Here is a 23,177-nt window from a genome sequence, read left to right as displayed (position 1 = left end):
CATCAGAGGAAACAACTACTGTTGCTACTTAGCACCTTCTTCTTCAAAATGTGCAACTAACAATATTCTTCCTTTCTTAGATTATTTTTTTTAATTTTAATGTTGCAGTAAATAAATTCCAAAAACACACTTTAAACAGAATGGTGAAATGGGAGAAGATTGGACTTTTAACCCACATGCTTGGTTCAAGCCTAGACTGCTCACTTCGGATAAAACCCAAATCTCTCCATCTCAATCTCCTCATCTATAAAAAGGAGATGATAACCCTTATCTGCAGGGATTGGTGATACACAGAAAGTATTTTATAAACCTTGCTGATTTATATCATTCTAAAATGCGATTTTAGCTTTTTTCCAAAGTTGCCAATTTGGCAATGTTGTATCATTAAATTATAAACATCTCTGTTTCAAAACATCTTCCAGTAAATATTTGACCCTAAATTCTAATTTATTTAATCATAACTCTCTATCATTTAGTAAGAACTTCGGGAAGGCAGTTTCCGAATATATATGAATAAATCATATATATATATATATATATATATATATATATGATTTATTCCCCACTACCAAATATGGTTTCTCCTAAAAATTCAAATTTCCACAATGAAGGTGTGACTCAAAAGAAATTTAGCATTTAATTCCAAGTGGAAATTTTGCCCTCAAACCTTTTTATTAATTAGTCTGTAACAGGATTAAGGCACAAAAACAGTGTTCAACTTTCAACACCAAAGATTAATGAGAAAAGCCTTCAACTAGAGGTATCAAAAATTTAATACTGGTACTGCCCTCCTCTCTTCTTTTGAACACATAAACCATGGTTAGATGACAATACCGTTCCACTTTTTACTTTATCTGTCAGCAGTCAATTACAACAACAACCAAAACAAAAATTATATTTTGACAGGCATCCATTGTTTCAAATGCCTGTGGAGGAAGGAGAAAGAGGATGGAATAAAATTTGTTGTGGGGATAATTCTTTATAGTCCTGTGAGACTAAGTAAAGAGAGTTACACCTAATCATTATTCAGAAGGCAGACTTCTGGAGAAAATGAAGAACTAAAATAAATTAACCCAGACAGAAGAGAAATTAAAGACCTGCATGATTTAGTAGTAGTATTACGCTCCATGACTCAGTGTTTGAAGTAAGGACGTATAGTATCAGCTTTCCTGATACATAAAATATCATGTTCGGATCACTTTTATTATTTCATCTTCAATGAGCAAAGAAAGAGATCTGGAATCAGAGAGATGGCATAAATTTTCCATGTAGGGACCTTTCTGAGAATTCTCTCAGCTGTCTTGTCAAGTAGAAGCTGGGTATGGGATGCAAAGCTGTGAGCTCCAGCCTGATTCTACTCCACAGCAGTCCCCTCTCTGACCCTGGGATTAGCCCTTCCCATCTCTCTGATCTCACTTTCACCACCAGTGAAATGGGAGGGTTGGCTCCGATGATTTCTAAGGGCCTGTCCATCATAAAGACTTACAAGTGTGGGACATTTTAATTCAGTCATCAAACTAATTTTATGCTTCCTTTAGAAGGATCAGCCCCATATTAATGGTGATGGAAACTAGATTTAAAAAAAACAACTTAGAAATGGCTGTGGCCTCATCTTAAGATGGGCATAAACAGGGGCAGATCACCAAGCTCACCTCTAAAAGGCCTCTGGCTCTGGCTCTTCTAAGTTGGTGGTTCTGAATCAAAGGTGATCCTGCCCCCCTGGGAATGTCTGCCAATATCTGGAGACATTTTTGGTTTTCACAAACTGTGGGGAAGTTGCTACTGGCATCTGGAGGGTAGAGGCCAAGGAGGCTGCCGAACATCCTACAATGCACAAGACAGTCCAAACAAAAAGAATTATCCAGCCCAAAATCTCAATAGTGCCAGACTGAAAAACCCTGCTATAAACCAAGGCTTCTTATTCTGCAGATCATGATCCTAGCATCAGGGGCTCTGGGAACCCTTGGAACTAAAATGCACAGTATTTTGTGCATTTTTTTTAAGTATAAGTAAAGCACTACAGCTTTTACCAGAGTCTAAGCCCAAATAATTTTAAAATCAGTATATATACAAAATTATCCCCTTTTTAAAAAAAGAGTAAATATATAGCACAAATAAATTATGATATGTTTATATACTGGTGTACCACACAGCAATGAAAAAGACTGAACTACAACTACATGGGACAACATGGATGAATCTCACAGACAGAATGAACTAATCAAATACAAAAAAGGACATGATCTGATTCCATTTATATGGATTTCAAGAACAGGAAAAACTAACCTACAGTCCACAGTGCCAGAAATCACAACATTCAACATCTTGCAGGGTGGGGGTGGATAATTAATTGGGAAAGAACACAACTTAACTTTCTGGAGTATCGGAAATATTCTATCATCTCAATCTGGGTGGTGGTCACTAAAGTGAATAAATATGTAAACATTTACGGAGCTGGACACTTAAAGTTTGTACACAGACAGTTTTTATAGGAAAGAGGAAGAAACTTAACATTAATATAGCAAAAAGCTTTACTTAGCATTACCTCCAGAAAGCAAGGCTAAGGGTGGGGAAGACATTTTTTTTTTCATTTTATACCCCTCTGTCAATCTGAATTCTTCTCCACGAGTATATGGGGCCTTATATAATTTTACACAATTTATTAATTTCTAAACTGCTCTAAACTCCATACTTCAGAATATCTGAACCCTCGACGGCAATGGCTGTCAAATCCGCACCTCTCCCTGCCATGTGTACTCACAACCTAACCCAGTTTCCAAGCCCTGCCTGTGCATTTCCACTCAAGAGCTTAACTGTCACACCCAGCATGTCTCAAAATACAGTCATTACCTCCCTCAAACACCACCACTACCATGGGCTGCTCTCTTGATTCTTCCACCTCTGTCCTTGGGCTTCTCACGCTCAGGTTCTGACTCACCTTAGCTTTGACTACCTCTGTATGACCTCAGATTGTTTATTTACAAGTATTCCTCACCCCAACCCCTGACTCGTATTCCAAACAGATATAGATAAATATTTTGAGAGAAAGCAAGTAGGTACTCCTCATTATCCAACTTATTCCCACTCCCTACCTAAAACTCTAGAAACCAAACACTAGAGATCCAGATAATGTGGCACCCGGAACTTGCTATCCAAACTCTCTTCACCTAAACAGATTTAGACAGTGAGAGTCACTTGTATTCGTTTTTGTAGCATCCTCCAACTGCTGCCTCCTTCCCGCACACTGTCACATTAGGCCAGACCTCCACCCCTCTAAGCCCAGGTCCCCACCATGGTCTAGAACACAGTCTCTCTTCCTTAAGCCCCTCCCATTCCACATCACCCTGCTTTTCGACACCTTACCCTTTCCAACATCACTTTCTCTATGTTGTTTCTGCTCAAAAACCCTCAATGGCTCCCACTCTCAGGAATCCAAATGAGTCACTGTGTACGATTTTCTACCTCCCAGAATAGACCTTATGTGCCAGTCACTTGATTTACTCTTCCTTGACCATTGTCATATATGTCCTGCAGTGCCCTCCCTCATGCCACTTTTCCCAACCAGGAACACAGCACTATCTTTCACTGTACCCCAGAGCTCTTCACAGCTCCTCCACTCTCCAGCTGGGTGAATCTGGGCAAGTCAATACTCTTTCTGGGCCTCATCTGTGAAGTGGGAAAATAATTGTACCTCCCTCACCCACCACTTAGTAACCACTCAATTAAAAAAAAAAAACATTATAATATCACCACTTCAAGTTCTACCCATCAAATGGTTTTTCTCATCAGCCAACCTACAAAATCTCCCTTCATTTATTCCTTTCTACTCATTTATTTACCTTATATTATTGGCTATTAACATCAATATCCCTTTTCCAAAGAACTCTTAAGCAATTTGTAGCTTTATACTTTTTAATAATGCCAACAGCACCTTCAAACAGTAGCTAGATCCTCAATACATAGTTGCTGACTGCCAGAAAAACTTTCCTCAAACTCTAGCAAAAAAAGTCTACTGGCTCCTGATTTTCTAAATTCCTACAATGGCCATGTAAGGTTCACGAAAGGTTATAGCTCTGCTTTAGTTTCTGAGCATTAGAGCGGCAGGCAAGTTTTCTATGACTGCCAGAGCACAGGTCCCACCATCTCCAAGCACTGGGGTGGCAGCACTTTCCCTGAACAACTGGGTACAAGCCTCATCTCCTCCAAGTGTCAAGGCAGATGGCCTGGCCCCTCCAAGCATAGGGACAGCCTCACTCTTTTCACACATGTAGACAGGCCCACACTCTTGACCCCAGATCTCTTCAGTCTAGACCTCAGCTTCCACGGTTCTGCCCATGAAGTTACTCTTCCTTTAATTCCTCCCTTCTCTGACCCTGTCAGGCACTGCTTCATTTCATACAAATTTTGCAAAAACCTTGTTGGCTTTGCATGCAGTTCAAGTGAGTACAAACCATTAGACAACAGAACTTTCCACAGATCCTTTCTGGAATTACAACACTTCCAATCTTGACTTTCAATGAAATGGCTGACTGGATCCATGTTCAGCTATACCGTCTTCAGCAAAGAGTTGATCAGTTAAATCCTATTCTCTGGGGACTCACTTCCTGGAAGCTCAGGACAGTCTGAAATAGAATCACTTTCAGCCCTACTCTCTGAACACTATCTGGACAGCTATCAAAACCAACAATTTGGGGTTTCGTTGTGCATAAGAGTTCAGTTTTCAGCTTATCTCTTACCACTCTCATTTTACTATAAGCTGCAGGGAGAAACTAAGCTGCATCTTCCACGCTTAAGTTGGAAATCTTCTCACTAAATATCCAGGTTCATTGCTTTCAAGTTTTGTCTTCCATGCACTATCATAATACAATTTCGCCAAATTTCCTGCCTCTTTATGACAAAGACTGTCTTCCCTCTAGATTTCAGTAACATAATTTCCTTCTAAGGCCACATCAGAAATAACTTGAGAGACCACATTCCTACCAACAATCTCTTCAAAGTACTCTAGGCTTTTTCTATCAAGTGCCTCACAATTGTTGCAGCCTTAGCCCATTTTCCAATCTCAAAGCCATTTCTGCATTATTTAGGTATTTGCAATACCAGCATCCCACTTTGTGATACCAAAAACTTTTTTAAATTCCCAACTGCTAAAACAAATACCACACATTCAGGGGTCTCACCTGCCATGCAGGAAACTCAGGTTCAATCCCTGGCCCATTCACCCCCAAAATTTTTTAAATAAAATAAAAAATACTATACAATGCATTGGCTTAACAACAGGAATTTATTCGCTCAGTTTCAGAGGCTATATGGCTTGATTTCTCCCAAGGCCAGTAAATTTTGGCTGGTGGGCAATCTTTGGGGTTCTTGGCTTTTCCATCACAGGGCAATGCACATGATGGAGTTTCCTCCTTTTTCTTCCATGTTCACTGACTTTCAACTTCTGGCTGCTCCCCTGGCTCCCTCTCCCTTGGCTTCCTCTCCCATGTTCAATATCCCTTCTTAAAAAAGATTTCAGACATACTGGAGTAAGACCATCCTCATTCAGTTTGGGTAAACCTTAACTAATAACATTTTCAAAGGTTCTATTTATAAATGGACACAGGACAAGAGGTTAGGACATGAATATGTCTTGGGTGAGGGACATGATTCAAGCCCCAACAAGCCCCATCTTCCTTCCTTCATTCATTTAACAATTATTTATCGAATATCTACTACGTGTTAGGTACTGTTTGTTCAAGGCACTGAGGATGGAACTGTGGACAAACCAAACAAAGTCTAGCCTCAAGTAGCCTACATTCTGTCTGTTGGGAGATAGACTATAAACACTTAAGCAAGCAGACATGATGCCAGGTACTGATAAGTGCTATGTAAGCAGGGAAATGTGGCAGAGTGGAAGGCAGAACTGTTTTAGCTGGTGTATTCTGGGAAGCATCGTTAAAAAGAAGACTTTTGAGAAGACCTAAATAAAGTAAAGAAAAAAGTCATGCAGATATTTTGGGGAAGACTTTCTGTGGACAGAACAGAGAATGCAAAGGCCCCAAGGCCTTTGTGTATTTGGCACATCTGAAGAACAGGAAGGTCAGACCAGTGAAGCATGCAATCCGAGAGAGAGAGATAGAAGGGGTCAGAACAAGGAGCCTCACAGGACATGATAAGGACTTTGGATTTTAGTCTATATGCGATGGGAGCTAGTGAAGGATTCAGATTTTACAAAGGCTCATTCCTACTGCTGCATGGAGAATGGACAGGGAATGGGAGAAAGCAAAAGGAGGGGCAGGGAGACCGGTCAAGAAGCCAAGGCATCACAAGATATAACACATAAGAGTAGCTTGGACCAAAGTGACAGCAGTGGAAGGGGCAGAGTGAGTCAAACTCATGTGTATGTTGTAGGAATAGATTGTGCACAGACATCAGTTGTTGATACAGAGTGTGAGAGGAGACAAGAAATCAAGGGCAATGCCAATATTTTAGGCCTGAGCAACTCAGAGCATGAAGGTGCCATGTAAGACTGCAGAAGGAGCAGGTTTGGACATGAGAGGGCTGTGATGAGGATGAAATTAGTTTATACAAGTAAAGCCCATGTCAAGGACTCACACACAGTCAGAGGCCAGGAAATGACAGCTGTCATCACTCCCATTTTCATTGGCTTGAAGAGTTCATGCCTTGCCTTTCCTAAAATAATTCCTCATCATTGGAGGAAACAGAGTAAAGGATATAACAGGAACTGTCTATACCACCTTGAAATTTTCTGTAAATCTAAATCATTTCTAAAGTTAAAATCCATATCTTTCTCCAGCTCCCACTCTTTCTGCTTAAATAAATGTCACCCTTTCTTACCCTCATTCATTCATCACCACTGCAATTTAATTTCTACTTGCCTCTCTCCCATTCCCTAAAACTCCTCTGCAACCACCAGTGACCTCACTGCCAATTCCAACGGACTCCAGTTTTCCTAGACAAGATCTACCTCAGCCATGGCTTCAACCACAATCCTCCCAGTGGCTAAGAATCCTCTGGATGGCCACAGATGTCTCTGTGAATCTACTGGTCTTGTATACACAGCATAACCACACATATACTCTTTGGGATACAATGTTAAGAGACCTACAGATCCCCTTCCCCAGAAAATTCCTCTGAGGACCTCTGAGGGTTCTCTAGGCCTAGGCAAGGACCCCAATTTATCAAAACAAAAGGTGATTCCCATAACTCTATGTCCAGCTCAGGTCTCTCCCCCGAGCCCATATTTCTAACTGTCCACCTGACATCTATACCCGGATGACCCATGGCTGCCTCAAACAACACATGTTCCAAAACAAATGGTCACTTCTCTCTTCTCTGAACCATTTCCTCTTCCCGGATTCCATCTCTCTTGGTGAAATAATTAGCAACCAGTCAGTTCAGCCAGAAACCACCAGGGAGTCACCTCAGACCTCTTTCACTCTGTAAACACCCAGTCAATCCCCACGTCTACCTCCCAGACCTTTTGCAAAGCCAGGCCCTCATCTCTCTTGCCCCACTCTGACCCTTTTCTCCTGGATTTGTTCAAAGTCCAAGCCTTCTCATTTCTCTAACCCATATTCTTGATGTCCAGAGAAATCTTTCTAAGATGTTTCCCTGCCTTAAGTCCATCAGGATCACCTTTCTCTCCACAGGAAGTGCTCACCCTTTCACACAGCTATGCACAGTACCCTCCATAGAACAGTCACTGCCACCCTTATCTTCCTCATCTCTTAGTGCCCCATACCCCCTACTCTATACTCTAGCAATTACTACTTCTTGGGGTGCCGCATGCAGTTTCCTTTCTCCCTACCTCTGCACACACCAAGTGGACACTCTGCTTTAACACATCCCCATCTCCACTTTGTCCACATTGGAATTCCTATGTATTCTGCAAATTCAGCTTAGGCAGCCTTCTCCACCAACCCTTCACACACTATTCTGCTCCTTCTACTGCTGTTCTCCCCTAGTTGAGTAGTTGTGATTATTTCTGCCCACATTTATCTTCCTCTCTAAACAACAAGTTCCTGTAGGGTAAGGTCCAGAGACTACTTAATTCTGAATCCTTAACAGCTGTTAAGTTTGACACATAATAGGCATCAAATAAATGTTTTGTTTGCTGAATTAAAGTGACCTGTTCCCTGAATATTGGGCCCTCTTACCTCCAGGTCTTTGCTCTGACCCTTCCCCCTCCCTCACACATCAATCTCCCCCCCCCCCATGGTATTTTCCACCTAAGGCCATCAAGAAGTAGATTCACACACTCAAGTTTACCACATTTCCAAATGCACCCCCCTCCCTCCAGGGTCCCTGAACTTGCTATTCCTCTTGCCAGTGCCAAGAATATTCTTGCCTCAGATATTCCCATGATTTGTTTTCTCATTTCTGTTAGATCTCTGTTTAAATATCCTAGTTCTCCTTTATAAAACAGTCCATGCCATGACCATATCTATATTTGTGTCTTTATTTTTGGTATCCTCAATGGGAACACTAGTTCGATGAGGGCAGGCCTCTCCCTCACCACTGTATATCAAGCTTTTAACATTGCCAGTCACCTCCATTCCTTCCAGCTGTTGAGCATCTACTGTGTGCCATGCCTAAGTGTTGAGGACACATCAGGAAATGAAACAGAAGAGCCTACCTCCTAGAAAGGAAGACAAATAATATACAAGACCTTTTCCTCCTTGCCTCCCTGAAAGCAAGATGGGTCACCAGCAGCTCTACTGGAGCCATCCATGAAAATTCGGCCAGGGTTAGCACTCTTGCCATGCCTGCTCAAATCGGCATGGTTTGATTAGGAAAAACAGTCGCAGTACGTGCTGCCAATGTTTCTGTCAGTACACAAAGAATACAGGCTTCAACAACTTGGACTAATTAAGTGATCTTCCTTGATCTTCCAAGACATCTACCTGACTAAGGAAACAATGCTAGCTCTTTGTATATAAAACTAAGAAACTTAAAAAAAAAAAAAAACCAAGATAAATAAGTAAAACATAAGTGCTAAGAACAACAAATAAAACAGTTAAGGAAGAAAGGAAGTGGGGTAAGCCTCACTAGGTGACCCTTGAGTCTTTACTCAAGAGACGTAAAAGAAGTGAGGGAGCAAGCCATGTGGATATGAACTACAAGTGCAACGGGCCTGATGCCGGAGCATGTCTGATACACGGAAGGGGCAGGTGGGAGAAAATGAGATTTATAAAAGTAACAGGTCAGGTTGTACAATGACTTACAGCTCACTGTAAGGAATTTGTCTTTTATTATTAACGAGATGGGGTCCCATTTGAGAGTTGAGCAGAGAAGTGATATAATCTGACCTGTTTAAAAGGTTCCTTTTAGCTGCGATGCTGAGATATCGACTAGACAGAAGCCACTGGGAGGCTATTTCAATAATCTAAGCATGAAGTAGCAGTGATCTGGCCCAGGATGGCAAGCATTGGATGTGAAGTAGGAGAGAAAGAAAGCAGTCAAGGATGACTCTGAGGTTATTGGCAAGACTAGCTGAAGAACGGACTTGCCCTTTATTTTACTGATATGAGAAAGACAAGCAAGAGGAGCAGTTTGGGGAGGGAGAGATGGTGGGGAGTTTGCAAGTCCCGTATATGCAAGTTCAGCTTGAACTGCCAATCATCCACCTCAGAGGAGGTATCAAGTAGACAGCTCGATAAAGGTCAGGGGAGAGGCCCAGGCTGGAGACATAACTGCTGATCGCCTAATATATTGGTATTTAAAGCTATGCGACAGGATGAGATTACCGTGAATGAAAGATGAAAATGTCACAAACATACATGCAATGTACAAAGGAGAATGACTGAAACAAATCAGAAATGCTATGATGCCCAGCGACTTCTCACCCCCATCCTCCCAAAATATATTCTGCTGTCAGCACTGGAAGACAGAATATAAAAGGCCCTTGCTTGTGCTGAGTCAGCTCAACAAAAACCTAGAAACAAAAAACTTCCTTTCTGCACCTGCCAACGGAGCGAACCCTGACCACCAGCACTGTCAATGGGTCATCCAAACTTTGACCAAAGAACCCTAGGGCCATTAAATTAAATTAAATCCCATAATTTTAATAAAGGGATCCGTAAACTCAGGTATCGCCTTTGCAGAAGATGGGGTGCTGTGGGCCCAGACAAAGGGAGGCTACCCTTGCGTTCCAATCACCAACATTCCCTAAATGGAGAAAAGCACCTTCCTTGATGCCCGCACAGGAGACAGGCCAAGAACTGAGAGAGGCTCACAAGATAGTCTCCCTCCGCCCTAAAGCCCCGTTCTTCTACGAGGCGACACCTCCCAATAAAACGTGCGCGAGAGGGACCAGCGAGCCGGCCTGGTGCGGTCTGGGAAAGTTATCAGACCTGTGTTGGGGCAGGGAAGGGGCGTCGATTCCAGGCAAGGGTGGGCTCTCAGGGAATGGGGTGGGTTGAGCGTGGCGCGTGGTGGCAGAGAGCTATAAGGGAGCAGGTGTGGTGGGAGGTCAGGAAGCCAAAACTCTGTATTCAGAAAGAAGGTAGTTTACAGACATTCCTCCGGTGCTGCCCGACGCTCTAACAGAGGACGACTCAGAGGGCGATGAGTCGCCGGCGTCAGGAGTCCCCGGATGCCAAGAGAAGAACGGGAAGTGTGAGCCGCATGGCTCCAAGCGTGAGGCCGGAACTCCGCCCACCTACGGGGCCCCGGGTTCAAGGTCAAGACCCGAGTCGGAGGGACACGACCAGAGATGCCCTTACCAAGTGAAGCAGCTGTCTCCGCCGCTTTGGTCCGGACTTGAGAACGAGCCGCCGCTTCTCGCGCCGCTCTTCCGCACCTCCTGATTGGTCGAGCCTGGCCGCTCCCAGAAGCCCTCGCGCGGCGCGCACCCAAAGAACTTTATGGAGAACCGTGGAGGAGGACAAGGACATGGGCGGGGCGGGGCCTGAGGCTGCGCGGGCTCTCCCCGCATCCTGGCGGGCCCCGCCTTCACCCGGTGCAAGAGGTTAGGATGTGCTCTGCCGGGAGGAAGCGGTTCTGTAATTCCCTGCTCCGATATCTTACCCATTTCTGAGCGCTAGCCATTTGCCAGGCTCTATTCTAGGTGCTGGGAACACAGTGGTGACCAGGACACTCTCCTTACCCTCATAGTGTTGCAAGGTTGGTGGGGAATAAAAAAATACAAGCAAATAAATAGATAGCTACGAAGAAAAGAAGAATGAGGGAGAGAGCGCATCTGGGTGGTCAGGGTAGGCCTCTCTGAGGAGGTGACAGCTGAACTGAAACATGATGATGAAAAAGGGTCAGCTTTACAAAGTCATGACTGCAGAATGTTACAGGCGGAGGGAACAGGAGTGGAGGCCCACAGGGCACACACTGTGGTTTTTGATGCCTAGGAGGAAGAGGTCTATGGCTGGAAGACAATGAAGGCAATGGGAAAAGACTCACAGACTGGGGCCAGGCCTTGTAGGTACTTTAGACCATGGCAAGTAAGTCAGTCATTCCTTCGGTTTTGGAAAGCCATGAAGGGTTTGAAGGGGGTGGGCACGGGGAGCAAGAGCTGACTTATCTTTGTAAAAATCCCTTTGGCCACTAGGTGGAGAATAAACTATAGGTTGGAAGGAGGAGCTAAGGGACTACTGCATGCAAGGACTAGAATTGAGCAGGGTCCATTCATGCAACATCCATTAGATGATCACAGTGTATCAACAATGAGTAAGGCCTGGCTTTATGATCCATGAGGGAGCAGGTACATAAACAGATTGTATTTCAATATAGTGTGGTAAGTGCATGACAAACCTATGCTTAGGATAGTATAAGGAGCTTAATCTGATGGGTGGAAAGTCAGGGAGGCCTTGCTGGAGGAAGCAACCCCTTAACTGAGCCAGCCATAAGGATAAGTAGGGGCAAAAGAGTGAGGAGAGGCATTTCCTGAAGGAGGAAATGGAGTGAGCATAGCAGAGAGGAGAGAAATGGTTCTCTTCCTATGCCCTTCCTCTCACCAGCATATTGTGGGTTCTCTGAAAATAGTTGGTGCTGATTGACAGTATGTATGAATGTGACCTTGGCCTCAGGCTGTTAACTGTGAATGCAAATCCTGCTGTGGTCAGACATTATCCACCAAAAATAATAACATCATCTTGCCTGTGAATAATGCTTTATATTTTTACCTTGCTTTTTTCCTTCATGAAAGAAAAAATTTTAATGACTTAGTCAAATGATCTGAAACACCATCAAATGAAAAATCAGGATATTTTATCTCTTAAAGCTGAGTATCTCCATATCATAAAATCGAGCATGCATCCTAAATACATGCCCAAGAAAAGCTCTTACATGTACATCCCAGAAGATAGGCATAAAAATCTTCATAGCAGCATACTTCATAATAACAAAAACAAAACAGAAAGCAGGCCGAAAGTCCACAAAAAAAAAAGTGGATAAATACATTGTAGGGTGTTATCACTGTAGAATATTACAGTGCTATGAAAGATGAATATGCCACATTCTCAAACACAATGCAGGTGAATCTTGGAAACATAATGTTAAATGAAAAAAAGCAAGCACCTTAAGAATAGATAGTACAGGCTGAGCTCAAAATTTTTGAGTTAAGGTGAAGTAAAAACAATGATATACTGTTTTTGCCTAGATACATTTATGATAAAACTGAAAAAGTATTGGAATGATGAAAATAAAATTTCAGGTTGTGGTTTTCTCTGGAGATGGCAGGAGGATATGGGAGGACCACCTGAGAAAATGTCAGGTATTGCATAGGATCTAGTACTTGGGTTGGGTGGGTATTTAGAGGTGTTCATTCTATTATATTATGTTACACATAAAAATTTTGAATGTGCCAAGTAATATTTTTAAGTAATAAAAGAAAAAAATGCCCAAGAGGGAAAGAGCAGAATATGTATAATTTATGACTTCAACTATATTAAAAATATACGTGAGAGAGAGAAATTTAATAAAGTGAGGACAGTGTTTCTTCTAGGTGGTAGCACCACAGATGAGTCCTTAAAACCTAGTATATTTCCAAAATTTCTGCGATGGAATCACTACGCATTACTCCCATAGTCAGAAAAAATACACTACAACTTGTTTTGTTTTGTATTCAAGAGAGTTATAACAAGCATCAGCTTCCCAATATTTGCCCAGAGATATAATCCAAAGGATTCCCTTTGAGTATTCTGAACTTTACCTCTAACCTCATTCCTTAAACTGTCTTTTTGTCTAGATGCCGCAGACAGGAATTTCTTTCTCCTGATGACGAGGTCTGCAGCAATCTGATTTCTAGAGCTGTTTCTAACTCTGTGCTAATTGGTTATATAGTTTAGAGAATTTTCTGGAACATCACTTTTAACTGAGCTCAAAACCTTCCAAGTGCCTTTATCTGAAGATTGTTCCAACATCCATGAGGCCTAAGCCTTGTCCCTGAGTTGGGGAATTGCAGGCTCTTTCCTAGTTTAAAGAAATTGGGATGGGGGGAAGGGACAAGAGGGAATCCTTACCTTCCTTCATTTAGCCCTGTTGGTTTCCAAACACTCCTTAAAAGCAGACCGTTTTTTTCAAAAGAGCTCTTTGGTAGAACCCATATATTGTGTCCATGCCAAGTATATAACACTTACCTTTTTTTTTCTTTTTGCCTGAATGACTCTATCAAAAAAACGCAAGCCTTTGTACTCTTGTCTGGTTGAATTGCTGTACTTTCAAATGTTATTAATGTCCAGATTAATTTATTGAATATATTGGATGTGCATTCCTAGACTGTAGTACCAGACAGTGTTTCTCTGCAGTGGACATCTGCAGATTTGCCTGGTCAGCAAACTGAATCCCCTTTAGGGACACACCCTGACCCTACTCTCAGTTCCTGCGTTTTGTTGGTGGCCAAGAGCGAGCCCATAAGCACGTGACTTGAGCCACACCGATCAGAGCACTTCAGCCCCTGCCCACAGTGGTTGGATGTGATCCAATAGAGTCACCCCCAAAATGTACTTTCAAGAGGTCCTGCTCTGACAGCTGTTTTCTTTTCTGCTATAATTGGACTACGAATTTTCACTCCCTGAAATTAGCCTTTTTAAAATTGCTTAAGTATTTATTATCCATGAGGAAAGACCCCGTCTGAGAGTGAGGCCCTTATAGAAGAAAGTGATGTAGTGACAGAGAGGCTGGACCCTAGTGACATCATGTGAGCCTCTGAATCAAACTTTGCCTGAAGCTAACATATCTCTGGAATGTTCTGTGGCGTGAGCCATAAAAATCCATTTTTTTTCTCAGTTTCAGTTGAGTTTTCTGTCACTTTGAATCAAAATAATCCTTCAAGATGTATTACTTGAACCCTTAGAGCAGCTCTTTGAACATACTTGTTACATGGTCAGTAAATCAGAATTCATTAAGCTTTTCCCAGTTGAATGTGCTTGCCCCTTATGTGTAAAATAAGGAGATTCTTTTAACAATGTTAAGAAGAATGTTTTCACTATCAGATTATGTTTTGTTCCATATATACATACATATATATATTTTATTGTTACATGGGCAGGCACCCGGACTCGAACCGGGGTCTCCAGCATGGTAGGCGAGAACTCTGCCTGCTGAGCCACCGTGGCCCACTCCATATATTTTTAAAAACATTAAACAGTTCCATTTACAAAGAAAGAAGCTGAAAGTTTTATTTTTATATTGATTACATTTTGTTTCAAAATGACATTGTAACTTGGCAGGGACCACAAAATTTTACTGCAGGTTTTTGTTTCTATGTAAGTCTTATCAAAAGCTTGGACCGCTTTTATCACTAAAAAAAAGTGAGGCTCAATGGTTAGTAGCTCTCATCGTTGTTCTTGTTTTCTGGTGGCTTTGTGGCAAAGGGCCTCCATCTGGCCTCCTTTCATTCATTCAGCTACTTGAAAAAAATTTTTTTTCAAATGGGCACCTGCCATATGCCAAACTCTGGGGATTCAGAGGGGAACAGCTTGATGGGGTTTCTGCTCCAAGCTCACATTCTAACAAGAAAGGCAGACAATGTACAAAGAAAGGCATTTTTGAAAAGATTAATTTCAGAGAGTGATAAGTCTATGAAAACAATAGAAAGGGTGGCTGAGGGGGTGTGGACACTACTTTTGCTGGAGCAGTCATGGAGGACCTCCATGAGGAGGCAGCATTTGAGCAGAGCTCTGAATCATTGAAGGAGTAGCCACGTGGAGACCTTAGGGATCAACAGGTAGTCAGGGCCTCTGGAACAAACAGGATTTCAAAGCACGCTTTCCACTTCCCAGCAAAGTCAAACAAACCAAAAAATCTCCAAAGCCTGGATGGCTTTACTGGTGAATTCTTTCAAATAGTTAAGGAAGGTATAACAACAATCGTGCACGCACTCTTCCAGAAAATAGCAAAATGAGAACATTTCCAAATTATGAAATCAGCTTAACTTTGATGCTAAAACCTGACAGGCTCTTACAAGAAAAGAAATAGGTCAACAGCCCTAGTGTGCATAAATTAAAAAATCCTAAATAAAATATTAGCAACCCCAATAGAGCAATATAGCAAAATGATAATATGCCACACTCATATGAGGGTTTTTGTGTTCTTTTTTAGCCTAGAATGCAAGGTTAAGTTAGCATTAGAAAATAACTGTAATTGTACACATTAACAGTATAAATGAGAAAAAAAATAATGTTTACCTGGATGCCGCAAAACCACACTATTTTATACAATTCAATACTCCTTTACAATAAAAAAAAACTCTTAGCAAACTTGGAATAGATAAGAACTTCCTTAATCTGATACAGGATATCTACAAAAAATTTTTTGCAAACATCACATAATGAAAAAATATTGAAATATTTTCCACTGAGGTCACAAATGAGACAAAGATGTCAGCTATTACCATTTATATTCAACATTGTACTGGAAGTCTTAGCCAGTGCAGTAGGACAAGAAAGGGAAATAACAGATATAAAGGTTGGCAAGGAAAATATTAAACTTTCGTCAGATACAAATGACATAATTATATAAAAAGGAAATCCAAAATAATCTACAGATAAAATATTAAAGTTGATCAATGAGTTTAGCAAGGTTGTAAGATATCAGGTCAATATACCAAATTTGGTTGTGTGTGTGTATATATATATATATATATACACACACACACAATAAATCATTGGAAAATGAAAAATTTTAGATGATACCATTTATTTTAGCATAAAAAGTCATATATGTTGTTAGAAATCTCACAAAATGACATGCAAAAACTTAATAATGAAAAGTTGCAAGTCATTACTGAGAGCAACTAAAGACCAAAATAAATGTAAGGATATATCATGTTTTGGGGTTGAAAATTCAATATTATAAAGATGTCAGTTTTCCCTGATGTGGATTGATTTGTATTCCCCAGTTTGGACATGTTCTTGGTCTTGGTCTGCATTCTGGTGGTTGTAAATAATATCTCTTCAAAATGTTACTTCAGTTAAGGTGTGACCCAACTGAATTAGGTTGGGCTGTAATCCAGATTACCAGCGTCCTTTATAGGCAGAGCAAAAGTTAGATGGAGAGAGAAGCCAGGAAAGGCTGCCATGTGCTTTGCTGTGTGCCAGAAAAGCCAAGGATCAAGGATTGCTGGCAGCCAGCCTCAGACTGCCGCAGTCTTCTGGGACAAAGCATCACCTTGATGATGTCTCAATTTTTGGCTTCTCCTGTTCTCAAAGATGTGAGCCAATAAATTCCTGTGGTTTAACCTAACTCATTGGATGGTATTTGCTTTAGCAGCCAGGAAACTAAAACACTCCCCAAAGTGATCTATAGATACTATGCAATTCCATTGTTGATGGAATTTTTTAATGGAAATTGACAAGCTGATTATAAAAGGTATCTAAAAATACAAAGAGTCAAGAATATCCCTGGGATAGTCTTAAAGAAGAAAAACAGCATGTATGAAGGTATTTATACCTCCATATATGAACTCTTATTTAAAGCTAAAATAATGTAAAAGGATAACATTGGCACAAGAACAGATAAATATACCAATGAAACAGAATACAGTCCCAAAGTTATATGCCTCAGTGGGTGAAAGAATGGTATTTTCATTAAGTGATAGTGAATATACTGGTTGGGGTGGGCGAATGAAAATTGATCCCTACCTCACATCATATACTAAAAATAAATTCTAGATGGATCATAGACAAGCATGTGAAAAGAAACAATATTAAGTTTCTGAAAGATAAGGGTAAGAATATCTTTATGAGCTGAGGTCAACAAATATTTCATCAACAAGAAACAACAATCACTAGCTGTAAGGAATACAGTGATAAATTGGATACCACTAAGAAAGTGAAAAGCAAGCCAAAGACTGTAAGAAGATTCTTACATTTAAGGCACATATCTAAAATTTTTAAATTTCCATGAATCAGTAAGAAAAAGACAAATGACCCAATTGAAAAAGACAAATGACTTGAACAGGTATTTTTCAAAATATCTATTCATAGCTAAATAGCCAAAAGCATATGGACTCACTCATATGAACTAACTATTAAATACAAATTCAGAGAATTGAAGTCGAGAACATGGGTTATCAGGTTCGGGCCTATTGCAAAGGTTCTGAGACTATAAACTCTTACAGCAGTTACATCTATTCCGGAATTGTAACTGTTACTTCTAAAAATCTGAGATCCTGAGCTATTTGTGTATAACTTGGTAGTTCCCTGGAACTTCTAGTATTTCTGTGACATCTGAGACTCAAAATTAGAGCTTTGAAGCTATGAAAGTCAACATTACCCCATAGAGCAACTGTTTAAAAAGTTGAAAAAGTGATCAGACTTCAACTCGAGATATAAATGAAGCTGATCTGGATAGGACTAATGTAAATCAGAATACAGGGTAAAGTATGATATGGTCTGTATTTTAAAACTTCAACCTCTGTGTGAGACCAAAGGAAGAGATGTTTATTTGGTGCAAAATTTATATTTTTGGTAGCTCATTTATCTAATTTAATTGTATAGTCAGTTTATTCGAACACCATAATTACATGGGCTCTTGAATAGGGAGTGAGCTCTTGTTGGTTTTTACAGGTTAGTGTGATGCCCCAAAACATCCCAGAATAATTTGGGCAGAGAATAAAAAAGTATCTGCAAAGTCCCCTTGGGGGACTGGGGAGAAAGGAGGAAATATTCAACTTCCCTATCTGGAGAATTTCTGATATTCTTGCAAGAATTGGGGACAACCAATTTAATAGGCCAACCCCTCAATCTTGGAGCTCACCCCTATGAAACTTATTCCTGCAAAGGAAAAGCTAAGCCTACTTATAATTATGCCTGAGAGTCACCCCCAGAGAACCTCTTTTGTTGCTCAGTTGTGGCCTCTCTATAAGCCAACTAAATAGGTGAACACACTGCCCTCGCCTCTACATGGGACATGACTCCCAGGGATGTAAATCTCCCTGGCAACATGGGACATGACTCTTGGGGATTAACTGGGACCCAGCATCATGGAATTGAGAAAGCCTTCTTGACCAAAAGGGGGAAGAGCGATACAATACAAAATAAAGTTTCAGTGGCTGAGAGATTTCGGAGTTGAGAGGCTACCTGAAGTTTATTCTTCTGCATCATATAGCTATACATTTTTAGTTTTTGGTGCATTGGAAGTAGTGCATTGGCTAGAGGAAAGTAACTCAAACTGTTGAACTGTATTCCAGTAGCCTTAATTCTTGAAGATCATTGTAAAACTATATAGCTTTTTACAGTGTGACTGTGTGATTGTTAAAACCTTGGGGCTGATGCTCCCTTTATCCAGGGTATGGACACATGAGTAAAAAAATGACAGTTTAACAAACGAGTATGATTGCTGAATTTTATATTGATATTTCTCTTAGTCTCTGTTCTAGTTTGCTAGCTGCCAGAATGCAACACACCAGAGACGGATTGGCTTTTTAAAAAGGGGATTTATTTCATTAGTTCTTCAGAGGAAAGGCAGTTAACTTTCATCTGAGGTTCTTTCTTATGTGGGAAGGCTCAGGGTAATCTCTGCTGGCCTTGTCTCCAGGCCTCTGGGTTCCGACAACTTTTCCCCGGGGTGTTTTCTGCATCTCCAAAGGCCTGGGCTGAGCTGCGAGTGCTGAGATGAGGTATGCTGGGCTGCTTGGCTGTGCTACGTTGAGTCTCTCATTTAAGCACCAGCTAATTAAGTCAAACATCATTTATTGCAGCAGGCACTCCTCCTAGCCGACTGCAGATGTAATCAGCAACAGATGAAGTTCACGTAACATTGGCTCATGTCCACAACAACAGAACTAGGTGCCTTCACCTGGCCAAGTTGACAACTGAATCTAACTACCACAGTCTCCAATATCTTAGAGCAGCTAGAAGTAAAAATCTAAAATTGTGGAATTGTAACCCATACCAAATTCTTAAATCTGTTCTACAACTAATTGTTGCTGTGTACTTTGAAATTTCTTGCTTTTTTGTATATATGTTATTTTTCACACAGAAAAAGAAAAATATATTTCTTCTAGCCTCCGGTGTTTTGGAGCAGCTAGAAGGAAAAAGTCTGAAATAGGGGAATGGTAATCCATAAAAAACTTTGAAATCTGTTCTGTAACTACTTGTTGAAGTGTAATTTGAAAATCATTGCTTTTTCTTTCTTTTCTTTGTGTATATGTTATATTTAAACAATAAAAAGCATTTAAAAAATAAAATTCAAAAAATAAGGACAAAAATAAATAAATAATGGGGGGTGGGATAAGGGGTTAAAAAATTGGGTAGATTGCAATACTAGTGGTCAGTGAGAGGGAGGGGTAAGGGTATGGAATGTGTGGGTTTTTTCTTTTTATTTCTTCTTCTGGAGTGTTGCAAATGTTCTAAAAATGATCATGGTGATGAACACACAACTATGTCATGATATTGCAAGCCATTGATTGTACACTTTGGATTGACTGTATGGTGCCTGAAGATATCGCAATAAAAATGTTTGTTTAAAAAAGCTTATGGGGGCGGTTCGATAGAGGCTCAGTGGCAGAATTCTCCTGCCATGTGGGAGACCCGGATTCAATTCCCAGTGCCTGCCCATGCAAAAAAAAAAAAAAGCATATGGAAATATGCTCAACATAATTAGTTTTCAGGGTAATGAAAATTAAATCCATCATAAGAAAATACTATAGATCCATCAGATCAGAATGACTACATTTTTTTCATGAAGTAAAATGTAAAGGCAAAAAATGTACCTGTGTTATGAATGTATTTAAATGCATTTTAACAAATGTATATATATCTATAACGTTTGACTCAGTCAAGATACAGAACATTTCTGTCATCCTAAAAAGTTCCTTTGTGTTCCCTCCATTCCCTTAACACATCCCCCAGAAAACCACTGATTTGCTTTTTGTCATTATAACTTAGTTTTACCTGTTCTAGAACTTGATGCAAACGGAATCACCCCACATCTCTTGTGCCTGGCTTCTTTAGCTTGGCATAATGTGTTTTATATTCATCCATGTTGATGCCTCTATAGTCGTTCATTTCTTTTATTACTGAGTAATATTCAATGTATGGCTAGACCACATTTTACTTATCCGTTCATTTGGTGATGGTTGTTTGGGTTATTTCCTGTTTGGGGCTATTATGAATAAAGCTGCTATGAATAATCTTGTACAGGTTTTTGCATGAACATGTATTTTCATTTTTGGAGTGAATATCTAAGAGTGGAATTTCTGTATCATGTGATAAATATATATATTTAACTTAGTTGAAAAACTGCCATATTATTTTCTAATGTGTACCATTTTACATTCCAATCAGCAACATATAAAAACTCCAGGTGCAACATATCTTCATTAATAGTTTGAATTTTTTTTAATGAGCCATCCTAATAGGCGTTTAGAGCATCTCATGGTTTACATTTTCACTTACCTGACAACCAGTGATGTGGAGGAAATGGCTACAATTTAAAATTGACAATACCAAGTACTGGAAGGATGTACAGCAATTGGAATCATCACATACTGCTGAGGGGCTATAAATGGGCACAACCACTTTGGAAAACTGGCAAAGTCTATTAAATCTGAATATACACATGCTTTGTGGCCCAATCTATCTAACTACCTACTTATCCCCTGGGTAATAAGTTTGCATATATTTTCACCAAAAGTCAGGTACAATAGTTTATAGCACTGTCATGTGTACTAGCCCCAAAGTGGAAACCATCCAAATGTCCATTAAGAGAAGAATGGATAAATAAATTATGATGTGTTCATACAGCAAAATACTGCAGTAGTGGAAAGGATGGGCTATAGCCGCAATCAGCAACATGAGTGAATGTCACAGACATACTGGTGAGCAAAAGGCACCAAACGAAAGGAATTTCACTGACATAAAGTTCAAATCAGGGCAAACTAATCCATGGTGACAGATGTCGAAACCATGGTTATCTTGAATGGGAAAGGGTTATTTATCGTCTGGGAAGAGGAATGAGGGAATCTTGTGAGGTCTATGTTCTATTTCTTAATCTGGATACTGAGTGCCTGGATGTAGTCACTTTTTAAAAATTCATTGAGCTGCACATTTAAGATGCGCGCACTTTAACATGTATATATTATTCATTATATGACAATAAAAAGTAAGATAAATAAGCCTCCTCTTCACTGTACTGTATTAACTATTTTTGCTACTCCAAATCTTTGTCCCTTCCTCCTCCTACTGTTGCCATCAGGAACCATGTCTTACTTCTCTGGTATTCCCCACAAAGCACAGTATGTGGTACATGGAAGGAGAGCAAGAAGTATTTCTTCAGTAGCATACAGAATTCAGCTCCACCAATTGCCCCCTCTCTTGAGCTGCTGCTGCCAGAGATGGGGTTCTTAGTGGGTGGCAGCAAATTACATAAGACTTTGTGGTCTGAGGCTGAGTGATCAGCAATGTAATTAATATTTTAAAACTTTAACTTATGTGTGAGACTAAAGCAAACAATGTTTATTTGGTACAAAATTTATATTTTGGCTAGTGCATTTCCTAACAGAACGTATGTGGGCAGCTTAATTGAGCACCGTAAGTACGTGGAATCTTGAGTAGGGCATGAGATTTTATAGGTTTGTCCAGAATGATGCCCCGATAAATCCCAGAGTGATTTGAAGAGTGAATAAAAATGTATTTGCAAAGTCCCCTTGAGGGAATGGTAAGAAAGGGGGAAAATTCACCTTCCCCAAATGGAGAATTCTTGATATTCTCACAAGCAGTGGGGACAACCAAAGCAATAGGCTGAGCCCCCAATCTTGTGGGTTGTTCATGTGAAACTTAACCCCACAAAGGATAGGCTAAGCCTACTTAAAATTAGGCCTAAGAGTCACCTCCAAGATGAACCTCTTTTGTTGCCCAGATGTGGCCTCTCTCTCTCAGCCAACATGACAAGCAAACTCACTTCCCTCTCCCTCTCTATGTGGGATGTGACTCCCAGGGGTGTGGACTTTCCTGGCAACGTGGGACAGAAATCCTAGAATGAACTGGGACTCAGCACCAAGGGATTGAGAAAACTTTCTCAACCGAAACAGGGAAAAGAGAAATGAGACGAAATAAACCGTCAGTGGCTGAGAGATTCCAAAAAGAGGCGAGAGGTTATCCTGGAGGTTATTCTTACACATTAAATAGATATCACCTTTTTAGTTAAGGCATAACAGAGAGGCTGGAGGAAACTGCCTGAAAATGTAGAGCTGTGTTCCAGTAGCCATGTTTCTTGAAGACGATAGTATACTGATAAAGCTTTCGCAACTGTGACTGTGTGACTGTGAAAACCTTGTGTCTGATGCTTCTTTTATCTACCGTATGGACAGATGAGTAAAACATATGGATTAAAAATAGATGAATAATAGGGAAACAAATGTTAAAATAAATTTAGTAGATTGAAATGCTAGTGATCAATGAAAGGGAGGGGTAAGGGGTATGGTATGTATGAATTTTTTTCTGTTTTCTTTTTATTTCTTTTTCTGAATTGATGCAAGTGTTCTAAGAAATGATCGTGATGATGAATATACAACTATGTGATGATATTGTGAAATACTGATTATGTAGAATGGAATGATCATATGGTAAGAATGTTCATGTTTGTATGTTGGTATGTTTAATAAATAAGATAAAAAAAGAAGGGCAGTGCGATGGTGGCTCAATGGCAGAACTCTTGCCTGTTATGCCGGAAACCTGGGTTCAATTCCCTAATTTCCTAATAGAAAAATAAATAATTTT

General features: G+C 40.4%; 1 protein-coding gene and 1 pseudogene across 1 annotated transcript in view; one reads left to right on the top strand and one right to left on the bottom strand.

Moving 5' to 3' along the window:
- The window catches only part of NUP93 (nucleoporin 93), a 111,501-nt gene extending 100,642 nt beyond the window's left edge, over positions 1 to 10,859 (bottom strand). The window contains exon 1 of the mRNA XM_077132500.1: positions 10,728 to 10,859. The gene's annotated coding sequence lies outside the window, so the exon portion shown is untranslated. The remainder of the gene's footprint in view (positions 1 to 10,727) is intronic.
- On the top strand, positions 8,701 to 8,871 carry LOC143660318 (small ribosomal subunit protein uS14 pseudogene; annotated as a pseudogene).
- Positions 10,860 to 23,177: the final 12,318 nt, after the last annotated feature.

The sequence above is a fragment of the Tamandua tetradactyla genome, chromosome 16 (genome assembly GCF_023851605.1).
Source record: "Tamandua tetradactyla isolate mTamTet1 chromosome 16, mTamTet1.pri, whole genome shotgun sequence".
Lineage (NCBI taxonomy): Eukaryota > Metazoa > Chordata > Mammalia > Pilosa > Myrmecophagidae > Tamandua > Tamandua tetradactyla.
Note: the sequence above shows the minus strand (reverse complement) of the source record. Positions and strands in the feature narration are given on the sequence as shown.